This window comes from Microtus pennsylvanicus, chromosome 4, assembly GCF_037038515.1.
Source record: "Microtus pennsylvanicus isolate mMicPen1 chromosome 4, mMicPen1.hap1, whole genome shotgun sequence".
Taxonomy (NCBI): domain Eukaryota; kingdom Metazoa; phylum Chordata; class Mammalia; order Rodentia; family Cricetidae; genus Microtus; species Microtus pennsylvanicus.
In genome coordinates this window covers 21,587,448-21,606,195 of record NC_134582.1, presented here as the reverse complement: position 1 = coordinate 21,606,195, position 18,748 = coordinate 21,587,448, and positions in this window count along the sequence as shown.

Sequence of the window (18,748 nt, the reverse complement as noted above, 5' to 3'; positions counted from 1 at the left end):
ACAGCTTTCTCTCCTTGGCACTGTTGAACATTAGCACAAGTTTAGAAATATTGGGGTTCATAGGAACTTCTGCCTAGACCAGATCCTAGAAGAAACCAGCGTTCCCAAGAATCCTGTCAAAGTTACTCTCTGGGAAATCAGGTAATATCCTCTGCCTTTTGGGCATTTCTAAAACCCAAGAGGGTAATCTGAGGCCCTATATAACTAACCCCTCAGGAGTCGGGGTGGAGGGGAGATAAATACTCTCCTACTGGTGGGGAAACATTACTCTGGATCCTACTCCAGCCTGTCCCAGACTCCAGGAACTTAGGCCTAGTGACTGGGGTCAGACAATGCTTCCTCCTTGGACCAAAGGCAAATTATGGGCATCAGGGTAGAGATTTTGGGGTCATGTAGGTTCAATGGATGAATCCCAGGTCTGCCATCCTCTCTTCAGGAAGGAATTGTTCCCTCTAAATTTGGCGGTAAATATTGAGCTGGAGGACACGACACACTGAAGTCTGCAGTTTCATCAGGATGGGGTCCTAAACTCGATGCCTAAGGAAGGAGTTGGTTGGAGGTACTTTTCAAACCCCTTAACACTCAGAAGACTGAAGGAGGAGGATTATAGCAAGTTCAAGGCTAACCTGTGTGTATTTGTCAGGGTTCTCTAGAGAAACAGAACTTATAGGACGAACAAACCTATACGGGAGGACTTATTACAATGACTCACAGACTGTGGTCCAACTAGTTCAACAATGACTGTCTGCCTGGTAGTTTTTGAGTCCACAGGACTGTATGTCTCAGTTGGTCTTCAGTGTGTACCAGAGTCCCTAAGAAGCACGCACTAATGCCAGTGAAGTGAAAGACAGATGTGTTTCCAACAACGGTGTCTTAGAAGCCAGTACCTACAGAGGAGGACTCCAGAAAAAGGAGAGGAGTTTAGAGAAACGCAGAAGAAGGGCTACACAGACTGCTTGCTAAGGGCTGGGCAGGGCCACAGCAAAGTGAGCTTCTGGCAGCCACGAGGCTGCAAAGTTGAGCATCTTACCTGTCGGGTGCTTCTTCACCTGAGTTCCTAAAGAGGAAAAGGGAAAGAGACATCTGGTGGAAGGTGAGGGAAGGCAGCAGGGACAATGGCAAGAAGTGATCAGTCACCTGGAGAAAATAAAGCCTGTTGTCTGTGAGCTCAAATTAGCCACTTGAATGCAGTCAGAATGCTTTAGAACCCAGGGCTTGGAAGTAATTGGGAGATGGATTTTGCATTTTGTCACACAATACAATTAAGAGGTAGAATCCAGGCAACATCTGAAGCCTATTAAGGGACCTCAATGGAAGATGGCCATGCTCGCCAGCCTGGGATGAGGTAGAAGTTCTTGTATTGCTCTCCCAGGGGAAATGTGACTAGACTACGTAGGCCACACACAAGGTGACAGCAGGCATCCAAAAGGAGCCTGCCCTGCCTGTTCCCTAGTCACTCTGGAACGCTTCAAATACATCATCATCGTGGCCCCTGTCGCCTCTGACAGCAAATATGATTTCAGTGTCAGGGAGCTGACAGAAAGTAGGGCGTAATTTACAGCCACATTCAGCCAGCCGAAGAACACACCTGACTCCCAGAGGCGTGGGATAGAGACGCACACCCAAGCACAGGATTTTGTTGGCCAGCTGAAAGGGATGAAATTCCTCACAGGGGTAATCAGCACTTCCTACAGAGAGAAAGGGTCGACGTGAACGAAAATATTCAGTATGGCGAGGATTTCTAAAGTACGCTTTGAGAATCAGGGCTGGCAGTAAATTCTACCATGACAGAGAGATATCTAGAGAGGAACTGCTCACTGGGGTGAAACTCTTTGCCGTCTACCAAGGGAAAGGTGTACTCAACTTCAACTGTGTACCTTGAAGAGTCTTTTAGACATGACATCATGGGCTGCCTCTGTGGCCTTAGAAAGGACATGGTTTGAAAGTGCTGAATTCTTGTAATGACTGAAGTTGGTGGGGGGATAGGGAAGTTTGGGAGGGATGCAGTTCTAACACAAATACCTAAAATGAACCAAAGGCAAGGCATTCAGGAATGCGAGCTGTTTAGTGTGGGTAGATGGTTTTAAAGGATGCTCATTGCCTTCCTGGGAGCTCCGGGAAGCAACTACTGAGCGAGGAAACCTGGAATCGAGTCTGGTTTGTTTTCAGCGTCTGTGTAAGCACCATTCCATGTAGGGCAATCACGAAGCACAACCAGGACCCGAGCCAGCCAATCTGCTCAGCTTTGGATCTTGGTTTTATCACTTAGAATCCCTCTTTATGGTCTGGGGCCAGTCCTCTGATCATGCAAACAGGGCCTTGGTTTTCTGTGATGTTGAAAGCAGGCGAAAAGTATACAGAGGCACAGAATGAAGGGAGACGACATGTGTGGAAGGGCACAGTGGCCAGCGCACGGTCACAGTTCAGTGGACAGCAGGCTATGTGAGATACGGGGGTTAGTTCAGCAAGATGACTGAGCACCTCTTAGGTGCAGGTACAAAGGCTCACACGGGGGCAAAGCTGATGGCCAGGGAGGACAAACGATGCAGGATGAAGAGAGGGAAGGTTCTGTACAGTGACCGCTGAATTATGTGCCCCGGAGAGGAAATGACAGGAAAGGAAAAGTGCAGACCAGGGAAGCTAGGCTGATGTCTCCTCATCTGTGGAAGGGAACACAAATGGCCATCTCTGTCATTTTCTCTTTGACTTCCTAGCTCCACCGAGGTGCAGGCTTTCAACAGACACTCATTCAAGTGTACGTGCACTTAGGAATGGGAGATGGGCGTTTGTATGGAAAATGTAGTGGAGAGCAAAATCTTATCTCTCCTGAAAAATCTTTCCTTTGCCAAAGGGCCACTTCTAAGCCTGACAGAGCTCGGGACTGTAGGAAGGTAAAAAATCCAACTGCAGCCTGTGCCATCGCTGGACCTTCTGAGGAGTCTTCAAATACAGGTTTAGCCATCAGGAGCCTGACCTTATTGTTAAAATGTGTCTTCCTATTTGTTTGTTGTCCAATAAATCTTCCATACCTGTTTATATGGGTCTGGAAGGGACAAGGAACACAGGATTTGTTTGTAACTAAAACATAGATACAGGTTGTTCTTACTATCTCATCCATTTAGACCTCGGCCGAACATTTGTTGGTGGATATTATAGGCTAGATCGTATCCTCAGAAATTCATACACTCAAATATTAAGCAACAGGAAGTATCCCATAATACGACTACGTTTGAAGATAGGACCTTTAAAGTGATCGTTAAATGAATGAGGCCATTTAGCTAATCCCTAATTCAATAAGACTGCAGTCCTTAAAAGAGGAGATCAGGATGGATGTGTATAGAGTGGAGATGACAGGAAGACACGGGGATGGGATTGCCTCATCTCACAAGCCAGAGAGAGAGACCTAAGAAGACACCAGCCCTGCTGACAGCTTGATCTTTGGCTGCAGAATTCCCTTATGATACGACAATTAATGTCTGGTGTTTAAGCTGAATAGACCTTGGTACTTAGTTGTAGCTGCTCTTACACAGTACTATGTTGGATTACTGTGCACCAGGTTCATGGTTCAGCGTTGGACACATGAGGCTGAGGAAGATACCTCGCCCACCTCAGAGAGCTCACAATCTAGTGAGGAGTCGAGTACTGGCAAACATAGTGTGATAGAGAGCTATGAGACTTTGCGCATTGGAGTAGTGAACGGCGTGGAAGCTCTTGCTCAAACAATTCAAAGCTGACGCTGCAGCATGACTTAGCTCATTCCTCAGCACTACAAGTTTTGTGTTGGTCAATCTTCAATCAATAGATCGCATCTGTTTGTGTGTTCGCTAGATTGCTGACTCGCCAACTTGTACTTTGGGATAGTAAATAAGCCCTAAATTCATGGGGCTGCGATAAATTGTTGGGGTGTGGAGGGTATATGGATGTGATTGCATATTCTATATGTGTATGTATACATACATGTATACATGAAGGCCAAAGATTGATGAGAGGTGTCTTCCTCAATTACTGTCCACCTTAAGGTTTGAGATGAGACCTCTCAATAAACCTGGAGCCTGCCAATTTAGCTAGGATACCTGGCCAGAGAGTCCTGAGGCCCCACCTGTCTCCACCTTCTCGGTGCTAGGATTAAAAGACATGTTACCATGCTCATCTTTTGCATATGGGTTCTATATGGGATCAAATTTAGATTACATGCTTATGTGGCAAGGACTTTACAAACTGAGCTATTTTCCCAGCCCCAGTGTCCATGTTTTTGGTAAGTACTAGGTAATGCTTACAGGCCACACTTGGAGGCCTCCACCCAGCAGATGAGAGCATTCAGGCTGTAAAAGGTGTAGTGATTTACCCAAGGTCCCAGCACTGTCTACAGAAAGTCCAGCAGACCTCTGTCATCTGAGCAAAACAGTGATGACATTAACTCGGGATGGTCAGTTTGGAGCCCCATAGGACTGCCCACTTCCAGAAGTCTCATTCTAGACCTCGGTCTCTCTTACGAAATGCACAGACTAAGAAGGAAACTCAAACACGGAGCAGGATTCCTTTGCGTGAACACTAGAACTATTCCAAACCCTTACATTATTTTTTTTTCTATTTCAATCGTTTTTGCTTCTTTTCCTTCTGTCTTCTGCCCATCACAGAGGATGTGTGTTCATGAAATACGTTGTAAGTGCAGGTGTTGGGGTGGACTGAGCCAACACAAATAGTCAAATAGCTAAATAGGTTTCAAACTTCAAATAATATGCAAACTGAAATTTTGACCCAAGTGAACATTCTATGTAATTAATGCTTATATTTCTGCCCACCTCCATTTATAGCCAGTCAGTACATTAGCTTTATCTCGGAAGGATAAAGGACAAACTGGATTTATACATATCCATTTAAGGTTAAGGAAATAATCTTTTCAGGACTATCAGAGAAATCCAAGTGAGAGGTGACTTCCCCTCATGGGCTTGAACTTGGGAAGACTTTCAACATAATGGTTGACATATAAAAGACATTTATAATAATTACTTGAGGACTAATGACAGTTCAGACAATAAGAAGCCTAGTTCCAAACTTCCTTGATCAGCAGTGTTTACTGTGACTAAGAGCCAGGTAGACGGCGAGCATTGACTTTGCCTAACCTTTGACTTGTAATAAAGATGCAATAAAGTAATTGGTTAAAATAGAGACATGCCTGATAAAGAATGTTTGCTTTTTCAAGTAACTGGCTAAACTAGGAGCACACCTGATAAATGAGTTTCTAAGGAGTAGAAGGCCAGGGTGTGCTAATTACTGGGAGTTCTGTTTCCTACACGGGTTTGCTGCTTTTTCCTCTTTGAAGAGAAAAGAAGCAACAGGAAGGTTCCGTGGTGGTAGCTGTCACTACACAAGAATAGCTGGTTGCCAACACACTGCAACATATCTTGAAATATGTTTACTTCCAGCAATATAGAGAATGTAAACTTCTACTCCACCTTTACACTCAGAGAAGAGAAAGACAAACACAAGAAAGGGAGACTTTCTAAATCCTCGCCTCTCTGAATTCTCTACAGTCTATACCAGAAGGGAAGGGGGAGACGGGGGAGACGGGGGAGGCACATGGACCTGTGACTGTCTCCATCCAACTTACTTCCCTAAGAATTTGTTCTGCATTAAATTCCTTTTACCAAGTGCCAATTTTTTTTAATTGGAAATTTATTTCTTTACTTAAGTGTCTGAAGGATGACATTTAGGACAATTATGAACAGGTCAGAATGTATCATATATCACAATCATAATAAGAATGACACGGAAAAGGGCATCTAGAGTAACCACACATTAGTCGCTCGCTTTTTGTGTCCCCTCCAATAACAGCTAATGGAGTTGGACGGCAGCCATGTTGATTCTGGGCACTGGATAAAATACCCTCCCTGCCCCCGACAATCCCATGACCTGATGGGCCCTCAGCAGTTCTTATCTTGCCCCAGTAACTAAAACTTCAATTCCAGTTCCTGGAGTTCCAATCTTTTCCTGCTGGGATAAGCTATCTCATAATAAGAACGCTGACACCCCCAACAGACTCGGAGAGCGAGCGTTGCAGCCTGTAAAGCAATCCTTGGAACCTTGCTCTCACTGCAAAAGAGCGATCCTTTGTAGAACTCAGCAAAAGCCCAGGGGAAATTACCTGTTGTGGTGTAGCTGGCCTTGGCGACTGAGCCTGAGAGCGTCAGGTAACCACTGCAGGAGGAGGAAGGCTTCCCCATCTCTCGCCAGCCAGTCAGGACTTGGGGCACCCTTCTGTGGGTGTGACACCTCTGGAAACACCAGGGCAAACTTTTTTTTAATAATTCTTTTATTTGTTTGAAATTATAATGTGATTACATCATGTCTCCCTTCCGTTCTCTCCTTTCAGATTCTCTATACCCCTCATTGCCCTCTTTAAAATTCAGGGCCTCTTTTTTCAGTAATCAGAGTGGTTTGCTTATGTGGAGATTGGTTACCTTAATGGTGGCCAACAGCTCTTATTGGACTTAAGCCTCGCTCAACAAAAGGAAAATCAGGGCAAATGTTTAAATGCTTGACACTTTGAAGGCTGACGATACAGTGTGCTGTCTTTCCTGAACAGTGAAAACCAGATCTCTTTATTTAAAAGACTTGCCTATTATATGATATGAAGTCATTTCAATTAGCCAGAATCCACCTAGGTACAGTCTTTGATGCCAGGATATTCCTTACATTGATAAAAAAAAGTTTCATCTGCTCGTCATTTATTTTAGGTCAGGAATGTTTACAGTCTACTCTTTCAGCAAGATTCACGTGCTCAGTCACTTTTCAAAAGTACAGATCACTATCCAAAGTGCGTGGTTACTAGACTCCAGTACAAGGTCACTAGCCACAGTTGCCACTGTACAATAAACACATCCCAAGCTTGTTTATGTTGAGTTGACATCTTTTGATCAACATCCCCCAAATTTTACTTATTTTATTAACCACTCTCCTTCTCTCTTCTTCTATGAGTTCAAGTCTTGGATTCCACACATGAATCCCATTGCACACTGTCTTTTTATGCCTGGCTATTCCCCTGAATTCAGAATTCAATTCCCCTGGGTTCATAGATACTACTGCAGATGACAGATATCCCTTTCTAAACTCCAAATAGTATTCCATGCATGACAGTTCTACAGACATAACACTGGGAACTCTTAGGCTGACTCCTTGTATCTTGCCTACTATAAATGCTCCACTGCAGATCTCTTTTGTATACATTTGGTTTTTTTTTCCTTTGGATATAGACTCAGTGGTGGAATTTCTAGTCTATGTGGCAATACTATTCGGGTATTTTTTCAGTCTCTTGTATATATTTTAATTAAAATGTAATTGCACCCCTTTCCTCTTTCCCTGTCCTCTCTCCAGCCCTTCCAAAATCCCTCCCTTCATCTTTCAACTCCTTCCATGTACCCCCAACTCTCATACTGATAGCCCTTTCTTCCCCAGTTATCATTGTTGCATGTGGCATGTGTATACAAATACATAAATATGATCTTCCTACCCCATTTTTGTTGTTTGTGTGTATGCAGTTTCAGGGCTGACCCGTTTGTGTAGGAACCAACTGGGAGCTCATCTCTGGGAGAGGTTACATCTCCATCTCTCCGCAGACATCAGCTGCCTGTAGTTCCTTATCTAGGCCATGACCCTGTGAGGGTTTCCACTTCTGCCTTTGCTTGTCTACTGATATTGCCATTGTTCAGATCTTGCAACCCAGATTTTCACAGCAGACTTCCTGGTTTCCTGACTCTAATAATCTTTCCACCCCCTATTCCATGGTGCTCCATGAACCATAGATTCAAGATCTGTGATATAGATGTTTCCACTGGGATTGGGCTCCCCACAAGCTGGTCTCTGCATTCAAATGACCATACCTAATTAGAATCTTTAGCTAACTAGATATCACCCATAAATAAAACAATGTAGAGTTTATAATAGTTTATAATTACCACGTGCCCAGTACATTGAAGCCACACAATAACTATTTGGGGCAGGTTTTATTATTCTCGCAGTATTACAAATTGGGCTCAGAAAAGTAACTGTGTCTGTGCCTGTGCGACTGGAGGCTTAGCCTAAAAACAAAACTTCTTAGGTTCTAAATGTGGTTCCTTGGTCAAGATTTAATTCTGGCCACAGGCTAGACTTTTCCAAGTCTAGAGAAGGCTTAGAGGCCCGGGAAACTTTAAATACTTCAAGTGTTCGTATGAATGGGTGTCCTCAATGTGTACTACACTTATCGCTGGGTTCTGTGCATTCCCAGTATGTGGCACCCAGCCGGCTTCATCTATCTGCTCCACATCTAGAGTGACTTCTATATTCCCACTTTCAGACAGTCAGCACAGGATGTTTGTAGTGGACACCGGGAACTCCAGACATCCTTGCCAGCCCCTGGAGTTGTTTGAACTTAGTGCTGAAACCAAGCTGGCCTGAAAGTCTCAACAATTACTTTAATAGAATCCAGAGGATTACAACTGGATTCTGTTGTAATTCATATTCTATGACTAATTTCAAGATTTTTAGTTTCAGTTTTACATTATGTGACCCTGTGTATGTGTGTATGTGAGTACGTGCACATGAACCAGGTGTCTACTGAGGCCAGAAGTAGGAGTCATAGGTGTGGAATTAGAGTTGTGGGCACTCCCCTCCCCTGATGTGGATGCTTGGAACCAAACCCTGCTCCTCTGTAAAAGCAGTATGTGTTCTCTGAACTTCCAAGCCTCCTCTCTAGTCCCAACCCACCACTAATATTAGAAGAGGTGATCTGACCACTATGGAGCCATTCAGTACATCACCAGATCCTAAAGGACAAATGGAGCTATTCATCACGAGTGAAAATAACTGAAGCCAAAGGGAGCATTGGTCCAGTTGTCCTGTGAGAGGAAGCTGAATCCTTCTCTACTTCATTTGACGGTCCCACTTTAAAGCCCACTTTCCATGGCCATGAACGAGCAGATGATGTAATATCACAAGGCAATCCTACCATAACTGCTGAGAATTCACTATGAACGGAACTGGTTTCAGTTCTGCACCTGCGCCTCCCACTTGCCCCTCATGGTAACCTCTGAGGCACCAGAAGTTTAAGTGACTCAAATTTACTTACCGAAGAAAGATTTGGACTCAAGGAGATGGACTGCAAGCCTAGGATGAAATTTCCTGTTTCATAAATGAAAACAGACTTGATCAACTGGGAGATGAGCAAGCTGCCGTTCATGACCCTTGTACTGTAAAATGGAGCATCCTAATGTGTGTGTTCCCACCAAATTTGTATGTTGAAATCCCAGCCCCCAGTGAAGTGGTTTCAGGAGGCTAGGCTTTTGGGGAAGTAGTTGAGGTTGGGTAAATCAAACTCAACTTTTACGGGTGGCATTTTAGTTAAGTGTGCATTTTCTAAATACAAATTTGTGTAGCTGTCTATGACCAAAAGGTAAGAAGTACATTAGAGAGGTGTTCTGTAACCAAATGATTGTTTCTATGGGGGTTGCAAATAAATACTGTCTCCATTAGGTGATAAAGCTAAAATTACAGCAACCATGATCTTGACTCACACTTAACTAAATTTTTAATTTTTATCAGTTCTTTGGAGATTTCATATAATGTATCTTCATCATATTAACTCCTCTCCCAACTCCTCCCAGATCCTCCACTCCCTCCCCTACCCACACAACTTGTGTCCTTCTCCTTCTCCTTCTCCTTCTTTGTCGTCGTCTTATTCTAAAGCCTCCTGGGTCTAACATATGCTGCCCATTTACTCTTGGCTATGTAACTATCCACTGGAACTTGGGTAACTTACAGGTTCACCTCCTTAAAGATAAATAAATCTCCTTTTCTCCCAGTAGCTATAAAATGCCAGTAGTTCCTCAGCTAAGGGGCAGGACTTGGTGCCTAGCTCTGCTCTCCAAGCCGGGATAACATCTGGCTTGATCTTATGCATATCTTTTGGCATGCTGTCACAACCATTTTGAGTGCCTATGTGCAGCTGCCTTGTTGTTTCCAGAAAACGCTATTTCCTTGTTGTAATTTACAGTCCTCCCCCCCCACACACACACACACCATGATCCTGGAGCCTTAAGAGGAGGAGGAAGATGCAGGCAGCCCATCTAGGGCTTTCCACAGTTTCCTCCTGCTCCCTGCACCTTGACCCCCTGTAGCTCCCGTGCTAATTGTCATCTTTTGCAGGAGGCTTTCTGATGAGGGCTGAGAGATGCACCCATCAATGCCTTTTTAAAAATACATATTTCCAAGTTTATAAACTTGAGAATATATATCTTTGTTGTTTTCTCTATGATGCATTTTTCTCAAAATGCCATGGTACCAAATTCCTTATTTCTTCCACAAGTTCCCAGTTCATAAGTGAAGTTGAAGATAGGGGTCTTACACATGGCCCCTGCATGAGTCTAACTCGAGTTGAAATGAAACCACAGCTTGCGCCTGCCAGGCCTCTGCTTTGCTCTGCATCACAGAATTACCAGCTTTGTTGATATGGTTTACTAAATTAAATTGACCTCACACGGAATTGCCCGGCTCTAGCATCAACCGGGGCATGAAGAGTACATTAGGAGGAGTTCTTGTCCATAACTGGGTTAGGTTCACCCAGACGTTATCAGACCTCAGGATGGAACAGTCCCAGCTGTAAAACGTTTAACCCAACCATTCGAAATCGTGCCCTTCTGCGACTGCTTGGAGTTGGTAGGGCTTTTAACAGCTCAGCTGTTCCATTGACCTATTTATTTCTGGGGTTTGGCTCCTTTGGTAGTAAGGGAAGGAACAGTGTCTCAGATCCTAGGGTGTTCAGACCAAATCCTTCCTGAAAAAGAAGCAGTAATGAAGCAATTTCATTTAATGTTCGTCTGCTCCTGGGCGCAGGGAGTCAGTGGCAGCCCATAGGAAACAGAAGGGCTGCTTCCTCTTTCTGTGCCCCTGAATCTGAGACTGGTCTCCTAGGGATTCTCCGGGCTCTCAATGAGTCCTGGGAGAGTTTGCAGAAGTCCCCTGGAATGCAGAAATGGGTGGGGAGGCCACAGTTAAGGCTCAACTTTTAGTGCAAACATCAAGATATTTGGAGTCCAAAGTGCTACCCCGCCCCAACAGTTGCTCCGGTAGCAGCAATTGTGCCAGGTGTCAGGTACCTGCCTAACTAGGTCAGGCTGAGCTGGGGGAGGGCAGCCGTGGGGGCGGGAGGACAGTGCATATCCTCTCCCCAGCAAAGAGCTGCTGTGTGTTCTTAATAAACAGTGGGGTGACCACGTGTCTGAACATGGATTCAGAGGGAAAAGTGAAGTGGGGGCAGGCACCCCTCCTCTTGCCCCTATCACATGCAGTGGGCTGGTTTGGAATAATGACTTGCCTTTAAGCATTATGGGATGGTACCATACTGAGACATTTAAAGAAAGTGAAAGAATGACATCCCACCATCACTCTGACACAACCCACCCAGGCCAGGGCCCTACCTATGGAAAGAAATTTCTCAGATAAACTGAGCCGTGCACAATTCACTTACTGAGCCTCAACTTCTGTGAGAAATACACATTCCGAGGCTGTGCCTCCAAACATCGTTGCTCATCTCTTTTCATTTTAATGAACCCAGGAACCACACTCTTCACTCCGCCATATATCTGTGGCAGATGACCCCGAGGAGGGGGAGCCAGAGTTCAGAAAGCAAGGATCCCCAAGTTTCCCAGCTTTCGTTCCTCCCTTGCTACCTCCTTCAAAACCATCTCTCATGCTTATTTCTTTCAACCTAAGACAAACTAGGCACCATTAATTTATTAGGAGTCCTTGACTGATTGATTCAGGAAAGTTCATCTCATGGAAATGGGCTTGACCTCTGCAGTTCAGCTATTGGTAGCTGGATCCTGGGGAAATTATAGTGCATAGCCTGTATCAACAAGCTGAATGCAGACTGTGCCATGTTTTCCTTGCATCCTGGGCATATGAATCTGATCAGGTCTGTCCTCACAGCTTCCAAGGTCCTTGAGGGAAGAAAAAAGTATAAACTCGCTTGCTTGGTAGCTGAACCTGTGGGGACACTGGCATGTAGCTAAACCTGTGGACATTGGCATGTAGCTGATCCTGTCGACACTGGCACATTGGCATATAAGAATTTGAATGAGGGGGCTGAGGCTCTGGCCCAGTTAATTAAGTGATTGCCACACAAGCAAACTGAATTCAGTCCCCAGAATCCTCACGAAAAACCCGGTTATTGGAACCTATGCTTGTAATCCTAGCTATGGGGAAGTAGAGACAGGTAGCACACTGGAGTTTGCTGGTTAGCCAGTCTAGATGAAGAGGTGAAGGCCAGACCAATGAGAGAGCCTATCTTAAAAAGTAAGCAAATAAATAAATATCAAATAAACAAACAAGGTGAGTGGCATCCTGAGGAACGATGTCAAAGGTTGAACTCTGACCTCCATTCACAGGCACCATCCACCACACGCATACACATATGTACACACATACAAAAAATTTAAATTTAGACCATAAAGAAAGGAATCAGAAGAGATGGTACATATAAACCCTTTCCATATTGGCATACCCTGATTCCAGGGTCATTTAAAACATGCATAAAAAAAACTCCCAAGGCATCAGGATTTGGGGATTTGATTCAGAACCAAAAACAAGGGTTCCAAAGCTGGTCAACAACAGAAAAATCAAGAGTAACCAACAGACAGCAAACGTTATCTGAAGCAATTATCGTGTATCTTCTGATTCATCAGAGACCCAGCCATCCGAAGTAAGACTTCAAAGGGAATTTTAGATTGTTTTGTTTAGATGTTCATGTTTAACATGAAATCAGAGACATGAATTGTTATCATATCTCTGAATTGTTATCATATCTCTATATCCTTGCTACTACAAATTAGCAGATGCCCTTCTCTCCAAATATCCAAGGCTTTTCTTACAGAGTCAAAATTGATCAAAGGTTACAACAATTGAAAAACAAAAGAAAGGGAGAGAGAATTCTCCAGTTGCCCAGTTGCTAAGCAACCCTGTCTGTCCTGGTAACTGGGTCCCAGGGTCTTCCCTTTCACCTGCTGGTTTTGACTCCATCTATAATGTATACCAGCATGTTTATTTTCCTGTAAATGTCCCGCAAACAGAAAGCAATGCAGCCCTTTCTCTGAAATTATTCATGTGCTAAAACCTTTTATCCATATGGCTGGTGTGACTGACAGTGTAACACCAGCGAGCTTCCCAAATTAGTTCTTGTTCTGGTATTGTACTCCTGGGCTTTCTTTCTTTAATAAAAGAAAAAAAGAGCTACAGTTTTATTTAAGCTTTCTATAGTCTGGCATTATGGCTTCTTGGTACCAGTGATTAAGATGTCATGTCTATTCCAGGCACTTCTTTTTTTTCCTTCTCGTAGTTGCTGTCAATTTCTAGAAAATCATACCCTTTGAACGATCCCCCCCACCCCATTAAAAACTTTCAGCTTGCCTTTAGAGCTAATCTCACAAGAGAATTAGAATGAGTTGTTTGTATGTTCCGGAACCTCCCTGGAAATCCAGATGCAATGTGGCTATGACTTGTCCTGGGAGCCAAAGAGGGTGACTCTTTTGGGTTCTTTTGTCCTCTGCTTCCCTGATGCCATCACTCCCCTCCAGGTGACCAGGTGGTCACTGGTTTTAGCTTGTCCATCCCGCTCTCACAGGCCCCCAGAAACCCAGAAACTTGCTTACTTTTCTCTTCTCCTCTCACTTCATCTCATGTCATTGCTACTCTGCAACTGGAAGGATTTATTTATGACCCTGAGTTCCAGGACTTTGCCTGTCAAGTGAGAGACAGAAGTCTCTACCCACCCTCAGATTTCCAGACCTTAGCAGAAGCTCAAAAAAGGAAATAGAATGAAAGTCTTCTCTTCTTTCTTACTAACTTCTCCCCTCTTTCAACTCAGAAGTTTCTACTTCCTTCTCTGGGTAAACATGGCATGGGAGTGGGATAGGAGGAGACACTGCTAAGCCCACAACCAAAACTCCCTTGGGAAGTTTAAAATTAAAGGAGATTTATTATGGAACAAGAAAACAATGACTATAGTTAAGAAATTTTAAGAATGACAATGGCCTTCCACAAAAACATTCCTTTTCTTCTCACAAGGCCATCGGTGTGCTGAGTTCCTCTAGAAGCAGACAAAGCAAGAATACACAGCATATGTGATATGAATAACAATATCTTTACATTTATTATGCCTTTGGGTAAGACAGACAATGCCCATCCAGGTGCCTCTGCAGTGCAGGTCAAAGTCTTGCTTATCTTGCTGTCAGCTTGTAATAGTCATTAAAACTCCTGAAATTGGCTCTTAATTGATTGTACTCCTCAAGGCTGGCATAGCACTGTTCAAAGACTACCCCCAAGTGACTTAAGCTAAAGGAGAGATGCGTTAATTTGCATAATGGAGACTTGTGGGAGTTTCAGGCACAACCAAGACAGCCAGGGACATAGTTACAGCTCCATTTCTCCACTTGTCAGTTCTTCCTGTCCTGTCTGCTTGTTACACTGTTCACGGCTGTTGCTGATCACTCCAAGTTGACCCCTTACTGAACAATCTGAGCAGAAATCGGTTGAAGTACACACATCCCTGTCAGAAAAGCCCTTGGTTCTCATTGGCTTAGCCTGAGGCATATTCCAAACTCTACTGCATCTTAGTGGTCAGAGATGTGGATGTCTGAAACAAAATGACTAGGTACTGCTCAAGAAGTAGATCTGTGGCCAGACAAGAAGGGATGCTCTGGGAAACTAACAGTAACACCCTACCTTGGAAACCCCTAGTGTTCTGTCAAGCCTTTACTTCAACAGTTTCTTTATAAATCTCTAATAATAAAACCCATGTTATTTCCTTCGGAAGCTTTCCCACATCTGGTATTTATCAAATATTTATTAGATGTTACCATGTTCCAGGTGCTCACTGGGTTTTGAAAGCAGTTGTGAGCAAACAGGTTCTTGTTTAAGGGTACTTCCATTTATCACAGGCACTTCCTTCCTCTAAACCCTGCCTTCTGCAGTGTCTTCAGCCCCATTTCCTCCTCTGCTCTACCAATCTGCAGTTCCAGCCTTAGAAGATGGCCACGTCCCATGTCTGTCTCCAGTTCTTTCCATGCAGTTCCATGTGACATCATTAGCCCAGGTCAGGTCGTCCCTTCCCACCCGCTCCACGTTCCACCCGTCTCACCCTCTGCGTCTTGATGGAGCTTCTCCAGATTGCCTCTCTGAGGTAGCTGTTCCTCCCTCTCTGCACTCCTGCAGTACTGCAGATCCCACCCAGAGTTCACACACCTTCTATCAGGTCCAGTGTTCTCATCACTGCAAGCCTGCTTTCTCTAAGGAATCCCTGGATAACATCATGTCTCTTTAGCCCCTCTGCCAAGCTCAAGCAGATAGTGAATATCTGCTAAATATACAATAAAACAAGAAAGACTTTCTAAAAATGTTTAAAGGTATCTCAGTGGTATGTGCTATCACTGAGCTCCCTCTCATCTTGGTCCCTGACTTGTGCTGAGTCAGCAGTTTGGTAGGTGACGAATTAAATTACATCACTGAGCTTCTCTGCTGAAGCAAATGTCAGGGTCATCATCACCATCCTCTTGCAATCACGCTGTGTCACAATGAGGCAAGGTTCCTTCTGTTGTCCCAGAATCTTGATGAGTATCCAAAGCTGATGGGGAAATACTAAAATAATGAGATTTCCACGGAGGGCTGAGAGGCTCTGTTTTAAAACCCAGCCTTCCCACCTTCACGTCTATGGAAGGAAGTATTGCCCTAGATGAAGGAGTCAGCATCTAAGATGCAGGCTTTCTACGTTACTCAGGAAGGAAGGAAAATTCCATGTTTCACCTCCTAAGACTTCCTCAGAAGAATTTGAGGCATCTTCAGGAAATGGGAATGTCTTTACATAACGGTGATGTGGAAACACTCTGGAAAGTCTCCTGGAAACAAGTCCCCCCAGACAATCCTACACAAGCATCTCCCAGATCCTCTGCTTCTGGGGCTTTTTATGAAGTTGGGCAGATTTGAAGATCTAGCTTCCCTCAACACATGAGAGGCTGACCTGGACATGATATCCCTCACAGCCAACACTTAAATAGAAATGTGTATTTCAGAGACTTCCACAAGAGCTGCTTATTTAATTCTCAAGTTAAATCTAACATTCTAGATCAGACAATTTAGGATGGAGCACACTAATAATAGTGGGTCTAACTCCTGGGCTAGTGGATATTCTGATGACTAGAATATCTACATGTGTTTTGAAGGATCTTTGTGTATTGAGATCATCTTTTTTGGACTGGTATGGAAACACAGCCAGGGTATGGACCTGTGATTGACTGGTAGAGAAACAATCAAGATTTAGGGGTTTTTGGTTTTGTCCTTTTTTCAAACTTTGAATTTCTTTTTCTTTTAGCTTGCAAAATATCAGGTTTCCTTATGTCTTTTTCGCACATCCTTTGACTTGCTTAGCCCTTTCATCCTCCCCCTTATCTCTCCATTGGAGGAGGAGGGTAGTCCCACGTTGGGCACCAATCTGTAGTGTGAGGAGGGGTCACTTGTTGGTCCTGGCTGCCTGGCTAGCTTAGACCCAAAATAATCACACAGAAATTGTATTAATTAAATCACTGCTTGGTCCATTAACTCTAGCTTCTTATTGGCTAACTCTTACATATGAATTTAACCCATTTCTATTAATCTGTGTATCGCCACATTGCAGTGGCTTACTGGCAAAGTTTCGGCATGTCTGACTTTGGTGGCTCCATGGCTTCTCTTTCTCTGCATTCCTTCTTCCAGCATTCAGTCCAGTTTTCCCTGCCTACCTAAGTTCTGCCCTATCAACAGGCCAAGGCAGTTTCTTTATTCATTAACCAATAAAAGCAACACATAGACAGAAGGACCTCCCACACCACTCCACTCCCTTATCCCCACTTAAACATTCCCATCCTTAGTACTCTTCCTTCACTCTTATACCACATGGGCTCCATCATCCTCTTCAGTCATTTCATCTCTGCTACTATTTCAAGCAAATCTGATGACTTTATAAAAATGGCATGTCTATTGGCAGGATGAGTGACCTATGCAGCCACAATTTAGGTCTAAGAAGCATCTACTTCATTCTAGGCACAAGACTGAGACCATGGCATTCACTGTTTCTTATTCTCTTCAATCCTGAGCAGTACAGATCCCAATTTATCATTCATAAATGAAAATAAATGGTTATTCAAAGAGGTTAAGCAACATTCCCAAAAGCTCTTGGGAAGGTGGTGGTAGAACTTCCAACATGAGACCATGAAAACTCTAATGCCCAACATTGAGCATGCTGTGATCACAGAGAACTGCTTGTTGAGCAGTTGTAATTCCTCCCTGTAAGCCACTCTTAACCTTGCATTGTTCTCTGTAGAAGGTTGCTTTTCAGTTAATAAAGCGAGAAGTAACATAGCTCACACAGAAAGATTCATGGCAGTGCAACCATGGCAGGTCCCCTGACTGCTGGGTGGGAGATCATGTGATCAGGAGAGAGACAGACAGATAGACCGTGCAGAGAGAACTTGGGTATAGAGTTTATTTAATGGGTGAGGGGATTATGAAGTGAAATGATAAATAGAGCGGGGGAAGTGAGGTGGCAATAGTTACCTCTTTGGAAGAGAGAGCACAGATAAGGAGATATCAACTTGCCTAGGTGGGGGAAATTTGGGATGGGCAAAGCTTGTCTCTTAAAGGGACAGGGTACCCAGGTAACAGGGAAGGTGAGCAAAATGATAACACACACAACTCACAGTGATAAGGGTCTTGAGAGGGTGGGATGTGATGTAGGGAAGAAGGCTGAAAGAAAACGTGAGACTTGGCCAAAAGTGAATAATATCAGAGGATGGGACCACGATGCTTGGAGGTTAGTATGGGATGTGTGTAAACACAGGATACGGCAGAAGGACATCCTGGAAGATGCTGATGCTAGGAGCTTCCACTGGCTCAAGTTTGCCTTGAGACGGTTTTCTTCCCAACAGTCAACCTTTGGAAAAACTTGAATCTGTAGCTTCTGTGTGCTCTTTTGCCTTCTAAATGGCTTTCATAGTGCCAGCTCAAGAAGAAAAGGAATCTTCTTCCCCAATGGGACCCTATTATAAGTGTTCCCAAAGAAAGCTTTGGATAGTTTTCAGGCATCAATTAGTTGAAACAGTCGTTATACCCATATACAACCCTATTCCACATCATCTTTTATGTGGCATTAAATATTTTTCCATTTCTTTTATTGAGAAAGCATTCAACCATAGAGAATCCTAATTAATTTTAGACAAGAATTACTTTTCTTACATTTTGATGCTTCCAGAATATGATTAAAAGGAGCAATTTTCAAGCAGGCAGCATCAAACTTCACTTGTGATATTGGTTGGATCTGCTAAGTAGCTTTCAGATGTGCTGTTCACATGTGTTTGATGATGCTGTTAATTCGTGATAGAATCCTACAGAATGTAAGTTCTATTTCTGACTAATCTGTGTCTCCATGCAAAGGGAAGGACTCCAGGGTCTCTCTGGATCAGATGGTTACCTCTTCTGTAATAGAGCATGAGCTGTTGTTTTGCATACTTTTTTCTTGCAAACCATCCTGAGATGCCTTCCTTTTTACAGGCACATGCTTTCTCCCTGCAACTAGTGTAGAGGGTATAGTCCCCTTCAAAGTGAGGCCTGACTTTTTCCTAACTCTGTAGGCTGAACTCTCTTGATCAAAAAACTACTAACTCGGGGATAAAAGATGCCTCAATATAGG